The 22524-nt window shown below is 40.6% G+C and overlaps 1 protein-coding gene across 11 annotated transcripts in view; it reads right to left on the reverse strand.

The window, feature by feature from the left end:
• SIPA1L1 (signal induced proliferation associated 1 like 1) overlaps positions 1–22524 on the reverse strand; it is a 385127-nt gene that overhangs the window by 287499 nt on the left and 75104 nt on the right. For all 11 annotated transcript variants that reach the window (XM_070377614.1, XM_070377620.1, XM_070377612.1 and 8 more), the window contains one exon: positions 9558–9618. The gene's annotated coding sequence lies outside the window, so the exon portion shown is untranslated. The remainder of the gene's footprint in view (positions 1–9557; positions 9619–22524) is intronic.

Here is a 22524-nt window from a genome sequence, read left to right on the forward strand (position 1 = left end):
TTTTTAGACATTAAAAAGAATATGCATGATAACTACTGTGGAGAAAGAGGGGGCATGATACTAAGACGGGCTTCCCAGGTGGCTCAGTGGTAAAGAATCTGCCTGCCAGTGCAGAAGCCATGAGTTCAGTCCCTGAATCAGGAAGATCCCCTGGAGCAGGAAGGAAATGAAAACCTGCTCCAGTATTCTTGCCTGGGAAATCCCATGGGCAGAGGAGCCTGGCAGGCTATATATGTAGCCCATGGGGTCGCAAGGAGTCAAACATGACTTAGCGACTAAACAACAATATTAAAACTGACTTAAAAACTCCGAGTTCCTGAACATAACCACCTAATAAAATAATGACTGTATTCTTAAGAGAGCAAAGGAATAAAGGAACTGTATCTTATCTTCCCTGTCATGCCAGACAAAGGAAAGGAAAGGGCATAGAACGTTCTTTACTTTGAAGAGTGTCCTTAAGAAGTCCTTCAAGGGAAACCGCAGGACAAAGAATGGTACGTCTTCCTGTGACAGCAGTGGCTCTCGTTTAATTATGCATTCCTGCAGAGTCCATAACGAGGTAGGTGTTACCCTGAACATTCAACACATTCCTTAGCGGTTAGAACAGGGGTGAGCTGTAAGGATGAAGGAGCCATCCATCCTCAGAAGCACTGAAGATAGCCCTCAATGCAGATTCTAAAATGAACTCTTATTTCTACACAAAAGCTCAACAGCCATTATGACAATTTACCTGTCATTATTTAACTGCACAATTCCGTATGTATAAATTCACATCTGGCAGCAAGAGAGTCCAACAAATAAAACTAGCCTTAAAACTTCATAACCAAATTTAGAAGTTAATGAGGTCTACTTATTTGTAAGTTAAGTCAGCTCTTCAAATTTAGCCCCTGCCCCATCCCATTTCTCTAGATAAATATGTGAAATTAAAGAACACATATTTAGATGAAACCCTCTCTACTGATGGGAGCCACTCTGGTAGTAAAACAATTTCGGAGTATCTATTACAATACCCCATGACCTGACAACTGCCTAGAGAAACATATGCCCACGTACGCAGTGCCAAGGACAAGGATATTCTTTGCAACCTTATTTGTATTCAGAAACTACTGGTAACAATATAGAAGATCAGCAATAGGAAAATGGCAGAAAAACTATGGTATTTTCCCATGACTAGTCCATATAACCTAAGCAGCAGTTTAAAACGATGAACTAGATTTATTTCAACGAGCACGGACAGATCCCTGAAACATGTTAATGTGAAGTTTTAAAACACAAAATATATTTATATTATAAATACCAAATCAACAAAGTGTTTGCCTCTGGGGAACCAGCAAGAGGAGACAGGGAGTAAATCTTATAAACTCATGTATTACTTTTATTAAAGTTAATTTTAAAAAACACCTTGCAAGGATGTCACTGGGTTATCAAATAGCAGGATTACAGAATAAGGCACAATATCTCTGTGCTGCAGATATCTCTGCAAACACTGCTAAATTAAAATCTAATCAAGTATAAAAGAAGACAAACTACCAGGAGCAACCACAACGTGCATAAAGGAAGCTGGGGTTTTATCTGATGAAGAACAGAAGACTCTGTCAACGTAATGGCCGCAAGAAGCTTCAGCTGGTGTAACACATTATCACTGGTGGAGCCTGTAAACATATTCTTTTTCCAGCCTAAAAACTTTTGACAGTAACCAAAAAAGGACCTAATATAGCAATGACAAAATTATGTGTTAACATCACTAAATGAAAACAGTCATGCTCCCTTTTAACCACTAAGAATCCTTTCCCACCAGTGACGAACATTAATGTGAGAATGCAAACCTAACTTTTAATAAAGATCAGCTTACACTGACAACGAAGAGGGTCCCCCTCTGGTAGGGACTCCCCAGAAAATCAGGGCCTTGCATGGGCACCATTTACTTCCTTTATTTGCAACCCTGTCAGTGAACCATCTCATTTATACAACCATGCACTTCTATTCCTCAGGGAAAATAAAATGGCTCTAAATTTAGGGAACCACCTCACCAACATTATATCTATCTGTAACTGCTGCTAAAGTGAGGAAAGATGGAGGCAGGGAGAAAGGGGGGCGTGGGGAAGGAAAAAGAGAAATAACCAATTTGTTGTAAAACTACATATAATCGAAGTAAGATTTACTTTAAATACAATCAAATGTATCTTTCTCATTTTTAGTTATTTTAATGCCATAAGATTTAACAGAAAAGAAAAAATAATCACGGAATAAAAAATAACAAAATGTCATCCTTATATTATCGTTAAAAACAGCATGCAAAACATTATTCCAACTTTGCTTTTAAAACGTACAGTCACATAGGACAAAAATGAAAGAAAATTCTTAAAATGCTAGCAATCCTAAAAAGCAAATGACCCAGTTTCCTCTACAATAAATCACACGAGCAAGAAGGAGAGAAGGGAAAACGTTACAGATTAAGAAAGTCTTTAAAGTGACAGATGCAATGCATTCATCAGGTTTGGATCCTGATTCCAACAAACTGTAAAATGACAATTTTGAGACAAAGGAGAAGGTGAACATGGACTCCAGGACAAACTAGACACAAATAATATTAAATCATAATCACTCATCTCATTAAGGGAAATGATATTGTGACTCACTTTAAAGTCATTTTCTGTTAAAAAATACTTAGCGATATAGGTTGAATGGTATAATATTCGGTCTGTGCTTTAACACACACACACAAACAAAAAGTTTTCAAACCATAAAACAGGAAGAAGATAAATGAACAAGAAAGGTAAGAGGCCTGTACTTGTTGAAGCTAGACTGATGGGTACATGGGGGCTTGCTGTGCTGTCCTATTTTTGTGAATGTTTGAAAAAGCTCACAAATAAAAAGTGAAAATGCTTGCAGGTATAGCTGTCTCTCGGAGAAGGCAATGGCACCCTACTCCAGTACTCTTGCCTGGAAAATCCCATGGACGGGGGAGCCTGGTGGGCTGCAGTCCATGGGGTCACGAAGAATCGGACACGACTGAGTGACTTCACTTTCCCTTTTCACTTTCATGCATTGGAGAAGGAAATGGCAACCCACTCCAGTGTTCTTGCCTGGAGAATCCCAGGGACGGGGGAGCCTGGTGGGCTGCCGTCTATGGCGTCGCACAGAGTCGGACACGACTGAAGCAACTTAGCAGCAGCAGCAGCATAGCTGTCTCTGGTGGAAGCAGCTGGGTGAGCTGGTGGGAACTGGGTGATTTTTACTTTGACATCTGGGCCTTTTACGAACATCCAGATTTTACACAGTAAATATGAATTACTTTGATTATTTGAAGAAACAAATATTACTCTTTTGGGAGATATATTGACAGATGGTAGATGGATGGCTGGAAAGATGGATAGGTCTCTCAATGCTCAGTTCTAATAATGCCACCTTTGTGGATTTTAATTCTCCCTCTGCTGACACCTAAATGCATTTTACGTATACTTCCACTAAAGGCCTAATTACATTTGATTATTTAGTATGACAATTTTTAATTGTATCTTATCTCCCCCTCCAGAAAACAAGAAGCATTTTTTTTTTTTTTTCATATTTTTTTCCTGGTCAGCACTAAGCAAAAAGCTCTCTCTATATATTAGTCATTAAATAGGTACACAATTAACTTTTCCACTAATAAATTCAGAGAGAAAACAAGTGGCAACAGCAGTAGAATAAATATCCTACTGCTTGTAACCACGAACGCTTTAAGGTCAGAACACACCCAGAGGTCCCTATACCCATCAAATGTTACCTGGTCCATTTCTCAAACCATTTATTTTCCAACTGACCGGGGAGAAAAACATCAGTCGGTAGCAGAAAGCAGTCAGTCACTGAATTAGATTTTTTTAATGACTCTATGAAAAAAAAAATCAAAGTCTATTAGTTTTTGAGCAACCATTCATTATTTACCTACTGAAGACTCCTCCAGGGCACTGATCAGTCCATTTTCATTAAGGAAACCATTACGGGAAGAACACAGAGCTAGCCGTGTGCAGAGACAAACAACAGTTTGACAAACATCCCCTACTCTGAAAAGGCTGATGTTATTTGGAAGGACTGTACACCCAAACCTCTCACAGACTCACTAGAAACTCACATGTTCTATGAAGATGTGAACTGCACAGAACATGGTGGTTCTTCAAGCCTTCAATGCTTAAAAGCCATTTTCAAAAAGACATAATAAAGTTCTTCTCCCAGGAGAGGGAGTACCAAAGCACAGCATTACTGGATATTGCTACACATAAGACTTCACCCGCAATATGATCTGAATTTGGCTGTCATGGGATTTTGACAATAGCCACTCAAACACTGGTAAGACATTTACAATTTCCTTTTATATCTAAAAGATTCTTCAGTTCAGTCACTCAGTCGTGTCCGACTCTTTGCGACCCCATGGACGGCAGCACACCAGGCTTCACTGACAACATTAAAACAAAGCCCAGGTTTTAAATTAAGACTCCACCACCTAAGAGTTTCCAAAGGCCTTTGAGAAGCATCAGGGCATCATGAAGAAATGGCAGGTGCAAGCTCTCCCCAAGCTTCACCTCCCATTCCATCCTGTGATCCACTCCCAGAAGCCAGGTATTCAAGAATGCTTTCACCCCTAGTTTTCAAGGCTGGAAGGGGAGGCAGGAGCAGAGCAGAGCTCTGCATACTTCCTACCCTAACCTCCACTCACGCTCACACACAGTTCGTGTTCTTGCTTCTCTATTCTCTGATTCCTTATGTAAGAAGCTCAAATCTACTTTATGAGCAAATTTTAATTTATTAGACAGTCAACAAAGTGGGTAACATGGTATAATCATGCAGAATCGAATCCATACAAATCCAGGGCCTCCAGAATATGAGCAGGTACTAATAAGTAAGACACAGTGCCAAAGATAACTTAATTCCTGTTCTCATGTGTTCTATTCATCCCTAGAATGAATTCAGAAGAGGCAATGCTCTATTAGATGTGGAAACTGTATTCTCAGGTTCTAAAGATAAAGGTTAAGAATTCAGCGAAAACTTTTTCAGACTGAAAAGAAAAAGGTGATACTAGGATTAGCAAATGTGAAGGGGTCACTCAACAGTTCTACAGGCTGTTAAAATGTTTTCTTTTTTAAGAACAAAGAAGAAGCCTTTAAACAACAAATTAGCATAATCAAATAATGTTGAAGTGATCCCTGGGCATACAAAATTCAAGTCAAATTAGTCATGGCCGAAGATAAAAGGCAGAGAATTCTGGCAATGGCATCCCACTCCAGTACTCTTGCCTGGAAAATCCCATGGACGGAGGAGCCTGGTAGGCTGCAGTCCATGGGGTCGTGAAGAGTTGGACACGACTGAACACTTTCACTTTCATGCACTGAAACACTTTCACTTTCATGCACTGGAGAAGGAAATGGCACTGAACAACTTCCCCCATGCATTGAGAAGGAAATCCACTCCAGTGTTCTTGCCTGGAGAATCCCAGGGATGGGGAGCCTGGTGGGCTACCGTCTATGGGGTCGCACAGAGTCGGACACGACTGAAGCAACTTAGCAGCAAAGATAAAAGGAAAACTCTGCACTCATTCTTATGCTACTCTAAATTTTTATTACCTTCATATTACATTATACTTAGCTTTTAGTTAATGGGCTTCCGTGGTGGCTCAGCTGGTAAAGAATCCGCCTGCAATGCGGGAGACCTGGGTTCGATCCCTGAGGTGGGAAGATCCCCTGGAGAAGGGAAAGGCTACCCACTCCAGTATTCTGGCCTGGAGAATTCCATAGGCTGTACAATTCATGGGGTCACAAAGAGTGGGGCATGACTGAGCAACATTCACTTTTAGTTAATAAAATTTCAGCTAGTATTTCTCTGAAAAAAATCTAAAAAATGATACAAATGACTTGTTTACAAAACAGAAGCAGACTCATGGACTTAAAAAACAAACCTATGGTTACTAAAAGGGAGAGGTATGGGGGACGGATCAATTAGGAGTTTGGGATTGAGGGCATGGAAACCCATTCCAGTATCCTTGCCTGGAGAATCCCATGGACAGATGAGCCTGGTGGGGCAGGTGACCATGAGGTCACAAAGACTTGGACATGACTGAAGTGATAAGCATGCATGCACATACTCCAATATGAAGTAAAAATTCAGAAAAAGATAAAAGATTTTAAATATAAAATTTAAGCTGGTATATATTTGAAAATATTGATTCCCTTTTGTACCCTCAATCCCACTGTGAAACTCCAGTTCAGGATGAGCCTCAGAATCTAAACAATCTACTCAGGTAAATATTTGAGCTCTTCTTTGCAATAATATATTCAAACTCCTGTTTTTAGTTAATCTACTGTCTGTCACTGGGCTATGTTTAAAGAGGAAACTGTACTGGATATGAAGAGCAGTTCTCTCATGTTTTAAGGTAGACATAATTTGTTGAAATAATGAGAAAACAGGGTGCATCAGTGGATGAGACGGGAATCTACAAGATAGACAGCCAGGGAGAAAATGTTTTCCCAGCTTCCATTTCTTAACTCATGTGTGAATCTGCTATCGACAGTCTATCATCCTGATGACCAATGTAAGGCATTTTGATTATTAGATTTCTTGCTACCACTCCACAGAACACCAAGGAAAGTCTAGGAGAATACACTAATTTTTTTTTTCTTTCCTTTTTACACTTACTAAGTGGTTGGGACTTCCCATAAAACAACAAAATGGATGTCTTTACTTTTGTGTTTTATATCCACAAGCTATTAGTCAAAGTAAATGTGACCAGTGTTCTTCTTTTTTATTTTGAAGAAAAAAAAAAAAAGAAGTGGAGAGCTTTATAAAATTTTCTCAGGGGCTTCCCTGGTGGTTCAGTGGTAAAGAACCTGCCCAATGCAGAAGACACAAGTCTGATATCTGATATGGGAGGATCCCACATGCCATGGAGCAACTGGGCCTGTGTGCCACGTCCATTGAGCCTGTAACCACTGAGCCCCACGTGCTGCAACTACCGAAGCCCAGGCACCCGAGAGCCTCTGCTCCACAACGAAAGAAGCCACTGCAGTGAGAAGTCCATGCACCGGGACGGGAGAGTAGTAGCCCCTGCTCACTGCGAGAGAAAAGCCCCTGCAACAGTGAAGACCCGGCACAACTAAAAATAAATAAATACAATTAGTTTTAAAAAACTTCCTTAGTTATTCTCTCATGAAAAGCAGAAGCCTAGCATCCAATAACCACACTGCAACAAAGGGAAAAAATGTAAGTAATACCTCACTTAGCTATGAGTAAATAACTGTCCATACAAGAATGGAAAAATCCAAAGAAAAATATACTGGAGGAAATTATTCGAATGTTTCAAATGTTTTTAGTGTAAAGCACATAATTTAGTCAGACATCACTTTTGATTAACATTACTGTTTCTCATTGGGTATTTAAAAAAAACACAGCATTTTTTTTTAATTTAAGGAAAGGAAAAAAGTATGCTTTCTCAGTTATATTTCAGAACAACACTACTCAAAACATAAATAAAAAGTATAAAAATGATGCACTTAATAAGATATACATGGTGGTGGTTTAGTCCCAAGTAGTATCCGACTCTTGTAACCCCATAGACTGCAGCCTGCCAGGCTCCTCTGTCCATGGGATTCTCTCCAGGCAAGAATACTAGAGTGGGTTGCCATTTTCCTTCTCCAAGATACATACAGGACCACATATAAAATACAAGGTATTGTGAGTTTGGGTTTTCTTGGGTATTTTTTGCCTTTTTGGATTTTTACCTTGCAGAAATGGAATGGTTTGGATATTCCTTAAATAGAAATTAAGAAAGGAGTATGGATTTCGAAAGCCACCGTCAGGCCACCAGTAGGTCTGCAGAACTGTTCCATCATGGCTCCTTCCCCTCTGCCGTCTGAGCAGCTCCAGCATGTATGAATGCATAAGCGAAGACTCTCCCACCTCACCTAACAGATGTCCTGTACCAGCATCATCAGATATTACCACCATTAAAAATTCAACTGAAATCAAAAGGCAGGTGTGGCTGCTCCACCATAAAAGCTACACAAGCTTGGCCTCACAGTAACTCTCAAACTTAATACTTTCACTAGCTGTCATATTCAAGTGTACCAACCAGGAATTGATCCTTATTTAAGAGTGTTTAAAATACTTTAAGACATACAGGGAGTGCACTGAAGGTGCACATTTCAAAAGTACACAGGTACTGAAGAAGGAAAAAAAGTAAATCTTGAAAAAGAACTTCCAAGATTGAGGCGAGAACCAGAGGGCACTCAACAACATGCACTGATTTTTTTTTGTCCTTGGCAAAGTACATGAGCTACAGCTCCCTACATGGAGCAACCCTGCAGGCTGTTTGCTTCACCATTCAGCAGTTTTTGATGGTTCCAAAGAGCTACATTCTCAAAAGTAGTTTTTCAGTTGTGTTACTGATTAAAAAAAAAAAAACTCGAGCTCTTCAAACAGTTAAAAATCACAGAGATTTAAAAATCTTTTTTGGAGTCCCACCTCTTACAGAATGATTTTGGGAATGGTCAAATCAATGCTAACAGGAAAGCGTCCTAATGTACTTGAAAAACATTTTTAGAGATAATCATTTTCCCCTTTCTCTTACTGAAATTTGAGGAAGGTCAGAAATAGCAAGCCACTTTGAAATCAGTGCTCCAATTACCCAGCAGGCATCTGAAAAGAAGCCCTCAGCTCTGCACAAAGGTTTGCAGAGGTGAGATGCTCAGATAACCTTGACCGTCCTTCATAGAATGCAGTACTCCAGAAGAGCTGGCTCCTTAGGCAATTTGCTATGACAAAGCAGCTGGTAAAAAAATTCCAAACTCATTGTTTCAGCATCTGGCTAAGAGCAGGGTTAAATACAAAGTAACAAAACCAAAGCAGCCTACCTAATGCCAAATCACTTGTTTTATCTGAATTTAGGAGCTTAGCATATTACAGCATTTCAGCCTACAGAAAAGTCTCTTTCTATCAAATTAAACTGTTATTTTGTTCAATGAGAATGTCCCTTGACAACTGAATAAAGCATTTGAAAAATATCCACTAAACATTGGGATAAGCCCAGGATAGAACTGGGTCTCTAGCCAGCAGTAAACAAATGCAATCACTCTGAATCAATGGCAAATGTCAATCCAACAGATCATCCAGCCATCTCTTAATTTTTCAGGAGCTTGGTGTTCCAAATGATAAACTAACACATCAGGGTTAACACGATTCTTATTTAGACGCAGGTTAGGGTACAACCTCCCGTCAAATTTTAAGAAACAGAGATGTTCTGAAATGCTGATGGAATGAAAATAGTCATGTAACAAAAATATTACTAAGTTGCCGGAAAAATAATTTACTCTATAATGATGAAAATGTTGACTTCAGAAATTAATGACTAAAAACTGCACAAGAGTCTCCTGTCTTCCCCGTTTCTGCCTCTCAGCTACCAAAGGAGGAAATAACAGTGGGGAAAGACATACAATCCACATTTACCAAATCAAAAGTTTGCTGTAAGTGGCAGGTTTTCTAACAATAAACTCTGAGTTCAATGATCCTTTGTAACTAATCTACCAACTCACCTGATTCATGAGTCGTGGTAAATCTTCCTTCCAACTCCAACTTGAGGTATTCTCACAAAACCTAGAGTAAAATAATTATGAACTTCAGTATGATCAGATTATTCTCAAATTTTGAAAATAGTCATAAAGGGGGAAATCACAGCTACCAATCAAGTCATAGCTGTGAAATGTTATACTTTCCCTCTAAAACCCTCTTTAATTTGTAATCTCTTTATGTGCAGTCAACATATCTAAATTTAAGACCACCAAGAGCCAATTCTATTTACACAACATTCCTTTTCTTGAACTTTTATATTGTATAATATAAAATTTACATTTATACACCACAAAATTGGGGTATAATCGATTAACCATGCTGTGATGGTTTCAGGCAAACAGTGAAGGGACCCAGCCACACACACACATGTACTCATTCTCCCACAAACTCCTCTCCCGTCCACGCTGTCGCATTAACATTGAGCAGAGAGAGTTCCATGTGCTATACAACAGGTCCTTGTTAGTTATCCTTTTTAAATACAGCAATTTGTACATGACCAAAATACGCTTACTCCTTGGAAGGAAAGTTATGACCAACCTAGACAGCATATTAAAAAGCAGAGACATTACTTTGCCAACAAAGGTCCGTCTAGTCGTTTTTCCTGTGGTCATGTATGGATGTGAGAGTTGGACTGTGAAGAAGGCTGAGTGCCAAAGAATCGATGCTTTTGAACTGTGGTGTTGGAGAAGACTCTTGAGAGTCCCTTGCAAAATACGCTTACTCCTTGGAAGGAAAGTTATGACCAACCCAGACAGCATATTAAAAAGCAGAGACATTACTTTGCCAACAAAGGTCCGTCTAGTTGTTTTTCCTGTGGTCATGTATGGATGTGAGAGTTGGACTGTGAAGAAGGCTGAGTGCCAAAGAATCGATGCTTTTGAACTGTGGTGTTGGAGAAGACTCTTGAGAGTCCCTTGGACTGCAAGGAGATCCAACCAGTCCATTCTGAAGGAGATCAGCCCTGGGATTTCTTTGGAAGGAATGATGCTAAAGCTGCAACTCCAGTACTTTGGCCACCTCATGCGAAGAGTTGACTCATTGGAAAAGACCCTGATGCTGGGAGGGATTGGGGGCAGGAGGAGAGGGGGATGACAGAGGATGAGATGGCTGGATGGCATCACTGACTCGATGGACATGAGTCTGAGTGAACTCCAGGAGCTGGTGATGGACAGGGAGGCCTGGCGTGCTGCAATTCATGGGGTCGCAAAGAGTCGGACACCACTGAGCGACTGATCTGATCTGATCTGATCCCAAACTCCCTAACCATCTATCCCCCGTGCCCCACCCCAGCAACCCATAAATTCATTTTCTAAGCCTGAGAGTCTCTTTCTGTTTTCTTTCTGTATTGTAAATAAGTTCCTTTTTGTCATTTTACATAACAAATTCTTAAACCTGGCTATTCAACCTCTACGTAGACTGCCAGTCCAGGACCTCACCCCACATAATCTGATCAGGGAGTCTGCAGAGAAATCCCGGAAACTGTATGATTAAGAAGTGCCCCCCACAAGGTGATTTTGATGTAGCTGGTGATAGACTTGCCTAGTGGTTCTCTACAAGGGGCAGTTCCATATCCTGAGGGACATCCTGCAATGTCTGAAAATATTTTTGGTTGTCACAACAGAGGAAGGGGATATATACTACTGGATTTAATCGGTAGAAGCCAGGGATGCTGCTAAACAATCTATAAGGTTCAGGACAGTACACTTAATCAGCCCAAAATGCCAACAGTGATGAGATAGAGAAATCTGTTCCAAAGCAACCAAATACTCTGATGATTTAGAAATTCCATAACCCTCTCACTGGTCATTTCATGTAAGTTATATATAAACTGTACCAGAATCACAAGACATCTCCTGTGGCTGCAGGCATCAGACATACATTGCTGTTGTTCAGCTGCTCAGTCATGTCTGACTCTTTGCGACCCAATGGCCGGCATCAGGATCTTTTCTAAGGATTAAGCTCTTCCCATCAGGTGGCCAAAATATTGGAGTCTCAGTTTCATCATCAGTCCTTCCAATGAATATTCAGGTTGATTTCCTTCAGGATGGACTGGATGGATCTCTTTGCAGTCCAAAGGATTCTCAACAGTCTTCTCCAACACCACAGTTCAAACGCATCAAAACTTTGGTGCTTAGCCTTCTTTATGGTCCAACTCTCACATCCATATGTAACGACTGGAAAACCATAGCTTTGACTAGATGGACCTTTGTCAGCAAAGTAATGTCTCTGCTTTTTAATATGCTGTCTAGGTTGGTCATAGCTTTTCTTCTAGGGAGTAAGCATATTTTAATTTCATGGCTTCAGTCACCATCTGCAGTGATTTTGGAGCCCAAGAAAATAAAGTCTGTCACTGTTTCCATTGTTTGCCAATCTATTTGCCATGAGGTGATGGGACCAGATGCCATGATCTTCATTTTTTTAATGTTGAGTTTTAAGACAGCTTTTTCACTCTCCTCTTTCACTTTCATCAAGAGGCTCTTTTGTTCTTCTTCACTTTCTGCCATAAGGGTGGTGTGATCTGTGTATCTGAGGTTATTGATATTTCTCCCTGCAATCTTGCTTCTTGCTTGTGATTCATCTAGCCCAGCATTTCATATGATATACTCTGCAATAGAAGCTAAATAAGCAGAGTGACAATATACAGCCTTGACATTCTCCTTTCCCAATTTGGAACAAGTCTGTTGTTCCACGTCTAGTTCTAACTGTTGGTTCTTGACCTTCATACAGGTTTGTCAGGAGGCAGGTATGGTGATCTGGTATTCTCATCTCTTGAAGAATTTTCCAGAGTTTGTTGTGATCCACACAGTCAAAGGCTTTAGGGTAGTCAATGAAGCAGAAGTTGATATTTTTCTGGAATTCTCTTGCTTTTTCTATGATCCAATGTATGTTAGGAATTTGATCTCTGGTTCTTCTGGCCTTTCTAAATCCAGTTTGAACATCTGGGAGTTCTCAATTCACATACTGTTAAAGCCTAGCTTGAAGAATTTTGAGCCTTACTTTCCAAGCATATGAGATGAGTACAGTTGTGTGGTAGTTTGAACATTCTTGAGCATTGCCTTTCTTTGGGATTGGAATGAAAACTGACCTTTTCCAGTCCTGTGGCCACTGCTGAGTTTTCCAAATTTGCTGGCACATTGAATGCAGCACTTTAACATGCCCAACATTAAAACCCACAGTGAAAAAAGTGAAAAGTGTTAATCACTTAGTTGTGTCTGACTCTTTGCAACCCCATGGATTGTAGTCCACCGGGCTCCTCTGTCCATGGGATTCTCCAGGCAGGAATACTAGGGTGGGTAACCATTCCCTTCTCCAGGGGATCTTCCCGACTCAGGGATCGAACCCTCATCTCTTACATTACAGGGAGATTCTTTACAGTATGAGCCACCAGGGATAAGGCAGTACATGTACATACTTATTTCTAAAAATGTTAAAATAAGTCAGACTATACATGTCCAAAAGAGCTTCCAAGAAATCTGTTTTTTAATGTTTGGGGAAGTGAACACTATTTCAAACTGGGTTAATTTCCAAACCCTGTTCCTAAACATATAAAGTGGAAGACTAGAAGAATAAGAAGAATCAAAACTTAATTTCACTCACAGATATTTCCAATTCCTGTTGAAGACAAGGTGGTAAGTTCCTCTTCCAAACCTGTCACCTTGGACTCCCATCACTCATTCCGACAAATATAAAGGGACTTCAAAACTTATGTTAACTGCATTCAAAACAACACTCGCTGAGGGCTTACCATGTCCCAGCACTATGATCTTACATAATACAGCAGAACAGAGTTCCAGAAAACCCTGCAACGGGTCCTTCCTACCCTACCGTAACCAGTGGTATAAACATCAGACAAAGACTGTGGGAAAAAGAACCTATAAAGAATATTCTGAGCACGAGATACCCCAGATAATAAAAATTGCAGTTTTTACATGCCTGCCCTACAAATTGCACCTACAGAATGGGAAAGGAAGCCTGAAATATTTGAAATATGTACTGTTTTTTTATCTTAATTAATAAGCTATAACCAGCTAATTACATAAACAAAACATACCTGACACTTATAACCTACTTAGCTACATGAACAAACATGCCAACCTCAAACTCAAGTGAAAGGAGGTAATTTCCAAACACACTTAGAAAGATTCCACTAGAATTACTGCATTCCAACTGGACAACATTTCCATAAGTTCTAATTACAGTCTGATTTCTTCCCCTGAGTCCCCAGTGCTATCAAGGAACTACTCAATTAAACTCACCCAAATCACCCCAGGCAGCAAGCACCTGGATAGCTGGTGGGTAGACTGGTATTCCTATCTCAAAGCACCAGGGGGTACAGGGGTCCAGGCAGAATGTGTGCCAGAGGCAGGGTTCCAATCTGGAGCTCCCCACCCAGCCGTGAGCATCCGAGAACAAGCCAAATGATGACGAAGCTTTGCTGAATGACATGCTTTCCCAAAGGTAGGGCTCACACACAGTCTAGACTCAAGATGCCTGTTAGCTCAATGTAGAGCCCATCCTACCTCCCCTACAAAAAGAAGACCACTGGGGAAGGAAGAGAGCTTCAGACAAAAGCAGAACAGTAGTGATAAACTTATTAACATCCACCCATGGCTCCAGCTTTATGAAGCAAAGTAATTTGGGGGTCTTCCTTTCTTTCTCCAGGGAAGAAAGGAAAATCCAAAAATGAATAGGAAGGTTCAGAAATATTAGTGCACAATCTAAAATTTAAGCCCTCCTTTCATTTTTCTAGATTTAAATCGGCCTTCAAACAAAAATTCATAATTAAATTTCAAAACATAAACATTTTTTTTTTTTTTTTTCTCTCTCAGCAGTAAAATATATTCTGTTCCAAAAAAGAAAAGTTGCTCAATTTCCTGTCAAAGCAATCCAAAGAAGGCCACCTACACTATAAAAGCAGCAAGGAAAAAAAAAAAAAACATGCTGAAGAAAAGCCTGTATGTGTGGGAGTGTTCTAAGTGCAATGTAACTACCACTCTGGGTTTTAAAAGCTTTTTTCCTCGATCATTCTGAGAAATATGAAAATTAGTGTAACTGCTGAAGAAAAGCCTGTCCTCCAACCTATCTAAGGAAAACAAGCCCTATGATGGATTTAGTTCCACCAAAGAAAGCAGGGGGCGGGGGTGGGGTGGGGGGGCGTGCACAATTCAAGGCCTTACACTGTGATTCTTTGTACTAAGGAGGAAGGGCAGATTCTATCAAATAGATAACTTACATGGAATGTTCTCTGAGCTAAAAGGCTGCTCTGACAATAAACATTCTCCCCCACAGCATCCTACTCCTATCTAGAACCACACAAATTTTTAGACTAGGGCCTTTATCCTAAACCTCTGGGGGCTAACCACTAACATACACAGTCATAAGACAGCTAGATTGTGGATCAGTACAGCACTGAATTCGTCAATTTCCCCTAAACCTGCTTATACTTTCTGAATACTTAAATTCTAAGACAGCAATCAACCAGCCTAATACATTTTACTAAAAGTCTGAACATGAACATGCTCAGCACTAAGGCAGAGGCAGTATAGTAAAAAAGCAGCAGCAAAAAGCTTCAGCAGCTCACCAGAGAATTGAGGAGAAAAGAACAGTACCCAGAAAATAAGTTGAAATTAAACACAGCATTATCATTGAACTGCAACACAGTGAAGTGCAAAGTTTCTGCAAATCATACTTTCCCTGGTGAAGAGAAATAAATAATGAACCGGGAAAAGAACATAGTAAGGAGATGATGGTGAATATTTTCAAACCGGAATACCAAAAGACAAATGGAGATAGGACAGGAAGCCGCACAGGAAGGGCAGTTGCCAGACAAGACAGAACAAGAAAGGAAATCTCTTCAGCCTTACATATGACTGGCTTGATAAGCTAACAGTTTTGAAAAAGTAAACTCACAGGAGAGGTCTTCTTCCTTCTCTTTAATAATCTCAGGCCAACCTACCAAAAAAAATTTTTTAAAGGCTGCAAGACTAGAATAACTTAATTTCCCTAAACCACTTGAGAAAGAAAGTGAAGTCACTCAGTCATGTCCAACTCTTGGCGACCCTATGGACTGTAGCCCACCAGGCTCCTCCGTTCATGGGATTGTCCAGACAAGAGTTATGGAGTTGGCTGCCATTTCCTTCTCCAGGGGATCGTCCCGACCCAGGGATCGAACCCGGGTCTCCTGCACTGCAGGCAGAAGCTTTACTGTCTGAGCCGCCAGGGAAGCCCACTTGGGAGTAAACGGCAAACATCATGGTCCATCACCCCTACAGAGTGTGGTGAGTCATTCCTATAAACAAGGACATTCTCCTCCAAACCTGCAATAACTACGACCATCAGGACCCAGAAATTAACAGTACAGTCAACAAATCCACAGTATGGTCACCTAATCCACAGACCAGCCTTGACTTGCTCCACTCACCCCATAGTGTCCATTTTAGTAAAAGGATCCAATCCAGGATGTCACACTGCACTGACTTTTCAAAGCTCGATACTCTGTTTCATTTGAGAATTCCTCACACTATCCTTGACTTTCGTGACCTCAACAATTTTGAGGATGTCAGGCCAGTTTGTAGCATGTCCCTTCCGTTGGGTTTGTCTGATAACTTCCTGATGACTAGTCTCAAGTTATGACTTTTCAGCAGGAATACCAGAGAAGAGTTCCTTCTTCTTATACCCTACCAGGTGGTATGCTATTTCCATTTTTTTTTTCCCCTTGACTGGTAGTGCAAACTTAAATTACTTGATTAGGGTGCTGTCTGCCAGATTTCCCCACTGTAAAGTGACTCTTTTCCTCTTTGTAATTAATAAGTATTTTTGAGGTGATATTTTCAGACTGTATAAATATATCTTAATTCTCAACAAAATTTTACCCAATACTTGATTGCTGTACATTGAAAATTCTTGGCCAAATTAATTATTTGATGATAGTTACCAAAAAGTGTTTTTTTAGGTCTGATAATTTCAACCATTTTAGTGGGGAAAAATGGTATTTAGAAACCAAGATCAGGGTGCACATACTGCAATTGTATTATCACTATTTCAAGGTCATCTAAGTGAATGAAAACACACACTTAAATGCACACACACTTGCTTCTTCATTTCTTTCTATATCCATGTCTACTGAAAACCCTGCGTTCATACAGACACCCTGAATTCCAATCCAATACTGTAAGATTTGTCCTGGTTTTCCCCTTTCTCTTCCTATAAAACGGTATATCTGGTTCCTATCAATTTCTATTTCCTTACTGGATTCATCCTCCAGGGATGTCACACACTGTCCCTACCTCTGACCCAGTATCAGAAGACTTGCTCTAAAGGCCAGTAAGAGAGAAGCCTAGGATAGACAAAAAAGGAAAAAAAATCACAGATAAAAATCACCCTACACCAGCCAGACACCCCACACACACAAAAAAACTGTAACCCCAACTCCATGCCCATCAGCAAAGATGGGTGGAGATCCAAGAGTTCTACACTCACTGGCAGTGATACAGCACTCTTCAGAGACAACATTTTCACAGAGCCCAAACAGGCAAAGCTAAAAACACACAGTGGTCCCTTTCTATTCTCGAGGGACACATTCCACAACCCCCAGTGGCTGCCTGAAACCATGGACAGTATTGACCCCCATACAGATACATCTCGGAGATACGGCAGATTCAGCTCCAGACCACTGCAATAAATTGAGTATCTCAGTAAAGGAATCACATACATTTTGGTTTCCTAGTGCATATAAAAGTTATATCTATACTATACTGTTGTCTATTAAGTGTGCAATACCATTTGTCTAAAAAAAAAAAAAAAAAAAACACATGTATTACCATAGCTTAATTTAAAAATATTGCTAAAAAATGCTAACCATCATTTAAGTGTTCAGAGAATCATAATCCTTTTGCTGGTGGAAGCCTTGAAATATTTTGAGAATTGTCAGAATATGACACAGAGACTCGAAGTAAGCAAATGCCTGACACGGGGTTACCACAAATCTTCAATTCGTATTTCTTTCCTTATTACATCAAGAACTTTCACCTTTTTACTTAAGGCAAGCCCTTCATCTCTGGCATATCCAAATTGCCAGCATCACTATTTCTGTACTTTAGAGACCATTATCAAGTAAAATAAGGGACCCTTTAACAGGAGCACTGCAATTTCACAAGAGTCAATCTCATAACTGCAACGACTACAAAGTGATTTTAACAGGCAGAGATTTGCTGGACAAAGGGATGGTTCATATCCAGGGCAGGATGGCGCCAGATCTCATCACGTTACTCAGAACAGTGTACAATTTAAAACTGATGAACTTCTCCATTTAATGGAATTTTCCATTTAATATTGATTTCTGGAATTTTCCATTTAATATTTTCAGAGCACAGCCAATCAGAAGTAACTAGAACCATAAGAAGAGAAACTTCAGATAAGGGGGGACTACAATATTGTGTACAGATATACTTATTTTTAAAAGCAAGGGAGTGCTGAACATAAAATTCTGGATAGTGGTCCCCTCCAAAGGAGGCAGGAGGGTGGGATCCCAGAGGGACACCCAGCAACTTCGAGTACTGACCTGGCTCCAGTGCTTAGTGTGAATTTGCAACGTTGAGCACAAGTTTCTTGACAGACACCACGGTGCTTCACCAAACCACAAAGCACAGTGGTTTAGCACATCCTCAATTGTACATTTGAGTTTTGAGGCGTAAAAAGGTTAAGCACGTTGCCTGTGGTCACACAACTAACAAACAAGGGCTCAAATGCAAAGCCAGGTCTGACCTGAATGCTTTTGACGGAGCCCTCTGCTATTCCTCAAACAGACGAAAGAACACAGGCAGGAGAAATGGAGTTAATGATTCTCAGGGTCAGACTCCTTCCTTCTGTGCCTCTGAACCATTTCCAGAATGGTTTTCAGGGTATAGGAGAAACAGAGCCCCAAAACCAGAGGTGTTAAAAATCTTCCTAAAGGCAAGGACAGAAGGCAGGGGCACAAATCTGCACCATACTTGAGACTTCAACTGCCAGGGTAGTGCAATCCTTTAGGGAAGAGTTTCCATCACATTCCATAGGCTTACAAATGCTGGCTCAATTCAGTCACCTAATAAAACCTGCCCTCAGAGGGCCCTGGTAAAATCTTACTACTAACTGACGTTTGGTTTTGTTCTGAAATCAGAGGACAAGAGAGAGATGACCAGCAATCTATTCATGAAATTCCAACCACAGCCTAAATATGGTGCAACTATACATGACTTAGTGCAAGCCATGAAATGTCAAATCAGTGATAAAATGTCAAGTCCTTTTAAAGAATTTATATCACAGGATAGGAAAGGAGAATACTACTATTCCAAAAAGAAGGACGAAGACATCCTGGGAAGCCTAAATAACACTCTACTACCTGGGGTCAGCATGCAGAGGGGTGAGGGAGGTGGGGACGGGGAGTAAAAACCTCAAAAGATGGGTCTCCATAAAAAGAAAACAAACAAAAGATACTGTATTTATCTTCTCAAAAAGTCAGAAATAACTACATTGTAACTGCATTTCCAGAGTCTACTGATGTCTTTAATAACAAGTCACAGTGCCTGGAGAAGTCTTATGATCATCGCTAATGATTTTGCGATCTTAGTTCACCTTTTCTAAGTTTATCTTTAAACTGCAGTTAAGTTTTTCCAGTGTACAGTATAAATTATTGTTGTTGTTGTTGTTGTTATTCAGTCACTCAGTCATGTCCGACTCTTTGCAACCCCATGGACTATACATACAGTCCATGGAATTCTCCAGGCCAGAAAACTGGAGTGGGTAGCCGTTCCATTCTCCACGGGATCTTCCTAACCCAGGAACTGAACCCAGGTCTCCCACAACGCAGGCAGATTCCTCACCAGCTAAGCCACCAGGGAAGCCCAGGAGGACATGTGGTGGATGGTACAAAGATAATTCAAAATTCAGTCAAGTTCTGTGTTGCAGTGTAAAACTGTGCACCATACAAAAAGGTTAAGAAATGTAAAATCATCTTGTAAATACAATAAGCATGTGAAAAGCACACACACAAAGATAAATCCCACTAGCTGAAAAGGAAAGGCATTTAAAAGAACTTTTTAGGGCCAAGGCTTTTTTTAAGTTTCTTTATAAAAAGCAATCCGGTGCTGTTGAAATCCACATCTGACATTAGAGAGACAAGAAGTTATCCCAAGGAATTCTTCACCGAGGATGACAAACTGAATAAATTAATCCACAGGCACTTGTTTCTTCCATCCTATTGTATTAAGTTTATGTGATCACAAGGCGGGCAGTCATTATCCTTGAGAATTAAGAGAAAAGCCCAAAACACGTATTAAAAAACTGTGTTACTTTAACATCAAAAAGAGAAAACCTTGAAACACACTAAAAAGTTTCATTGTAAACTCGCAGACAATGAATTTTGGGTAAAAATCAATATGCCTATTTGAAAAATAAATCCTCCAAAGCTAACCTAATTTCTTGTTACTGAGACAACCCACTTACTGAGGGACTACAGAACTTGAATTTTTTAACATTAACAAACTTGACAATTGGTGAAGACACAAGAAAAATGTTCTTCCCAGGAAAGTACATATCAGAAGTTCTTGGATCCTAAGTTGTACAAACAAGTTATTATTCTTCCTTTCCCTATAACTCTAAGCATAAAACTTCTATACAGAGTCAAGCAAATAAAGTGACTGGAAAAAAAGGCTAAAGGGGTGATGACAAGAGAAATAAGTCCTTTTACAGGCTTATCATCATCATGAAGCTTCTCCATCTCAGTTCAAGTTACCTCTATCTATTCCTTTCCTCAAAGCAAAAACCTGGAATTTATTCCCCACCCCTTTCTTTCACATCCCATATCCCTGCTGTCAAGACCTATAAATCCCACCTCCTGGAGACCACCTGGAACTCCTCGGTCCTCCCCACCTCCACGGCCACCACACTGGTCTCAGCCACTGTTCTCTCAAGACAGCTGCCCCAGATTCCTCATTCATCCTTCTACCCATGACTACTTTCCACAGTGGTCACACTGACTTTTTAAAAACTTGAACTATATTTGATTCCTCTGCTGAAAATCCCCCAGGACTTTTCACGTTCTGAGATGCTAAGAAACGTGAAGGGTGTAAGATTTTGCCCTAATTTCAAGTTAACGAGTTAGCCTGCACAGTGGTACGGATGCTGGCAGAAGACAGGAGACTCGTGGGTCAGAGACAGGACTTCATTACCAATAGCAACGGAAATAGCCAGAGTTTCAGCATTTGGGGGATCAGCTTCCCACGAGGTAGCCAACGCGAAGAAGGCCAGGTGACACCTGCACAGCGGTGGGCTGTTTAGCAGGAGAGGAACCCTGGGTTTAATGAACCTAAGTCTTTAACAATGGGCAGTAAGCCCATCTGACCTTTTCCCTAGAAGGAGACGGTGTCTTTACTCCACTGGACAACAGTTGCTTGATTATTTGCTCTGGAGAGAGACATACTCTATCTTCCAAGGCTGATGACCATACAAATTATCCTTGAAAAGGCCATCCAGAACAAGGGTAGACAGTGCAGAAACATGAGACACACGGAAAGCTGTCTCCCGACACTACAATAAAACTCAAATTTCTCACCATGGTCTACCAGGCCCTACGTAATTGATCCCTTTCTCTTTGATTTCATGTGGCCATCTTTGGCATCCTCATAAATAAGTCAAACTTGGACTATCTTGGCAGTGCAATGGATAAGAATTTCCCTGCCATTGCAGGGGACATGGGTTCCATCCCTGGTCTGGGAAGATTTCATATGCCGTGGAGCAACTAAGCCCGGGCACCACAGTACTGGGCCCCTGCTCTAGGGCCCACAAGCCACAGCTACTGAAGTCCACGTGCCCCAGAGCATGGGATCTGCAACAAGGAAGCCACTGTAATGAGAAGCCTGCGAACCTCAATGAAGAGTAGCCCCCGCCTGCCACAACCAGAGAAAGCCCGTGTGCAACAAACACCCAGTGCAACCAAAAATAAAATAAATTATTAATTAATTTAAAAAAAAAAGCTCTCTGCTGCCTCAGGGTCTTTGCCTGTGTTGGTCTCTTTATCTGAAATGCTCTTTCCCTGGTTTGGATGTCATGTCCCAGAAAGACCTTCCTTCCTTCAGTAATCTATCCATATGCAATGCAACACTCATTTATTTCCTTTTGATCACTCTGCTCACTCACTCATTCGATAAACATTTATTGAGCACCTACTATGTGTTAATCATTATTATTACAGGAACAATAATTACCTCATCAACTTATTTACTGACAGTCTTCCTTGAGAGTAGAAACCTTGTCTTTAGATTCAGCCATAAAGGCCTAGAACTTAAAACTGTGCCCTCAATAAAACTCTGCTGAATAAATGAATAACTACTGTAATACGAAGTACTGAAATATTTCCAGATAAACATGGGAAAATACCAGAGCGCTGAATAAAAGGCATGGAATTAGGAGTGAAAGTCCTAAAACCCTGGAGTCATCTTTTAGTGACATGTAAGCAATCCTACTAAGTTTCTGTAAAACGAAGAAAATCCCTCTCCCACCTAACCCATAAGATTACACAAGGGTCAAATGATGTAAAATTAAAATTCCATGTATTATGAAGTAGTAGGTCCCTGTTGGTTATCTATTTTATATATAGTACTAGTCACTTAGTTGTGTCTGACTCTTTGCGACCCCACTGGACTGTAGCCCACCAGGCTCCTCTGTCCATGGGATTCTCTATGCAAAAATACTGGAGTGGGTTGCCATTTCCTCCTCCAGGTTTTATATATAGTAGGCTGTATGTGTTGGGCTTCTCTGGTGGCTAAGTGGTGAAGAATCCACCTGCAATGCAGGAGTCGCAGGATACACAGGTTCCATCCCTGGGTCAGGAAGATCCCCTGGAGGAGGGGGCCTGGCAACCCACTCCAGTATTCTTGCCTGGAGAATCCCATG

The sequence above is a fragment of the Bos mutus genome, chromosome 10 (genome assembly GCF_027580195.1).
Source record: "Bos mutus isolate GX-2022 chromosome 10, NWIPB_WYAK_1.1, whole genome shotgun sequence".
Taxonomy (NCBI): domain Eukaryota; kingdom Metazoa; phylum Chordata; class Mammalia; order Artiodactyla; family Bovidae; genus Bos; species Bos mutus.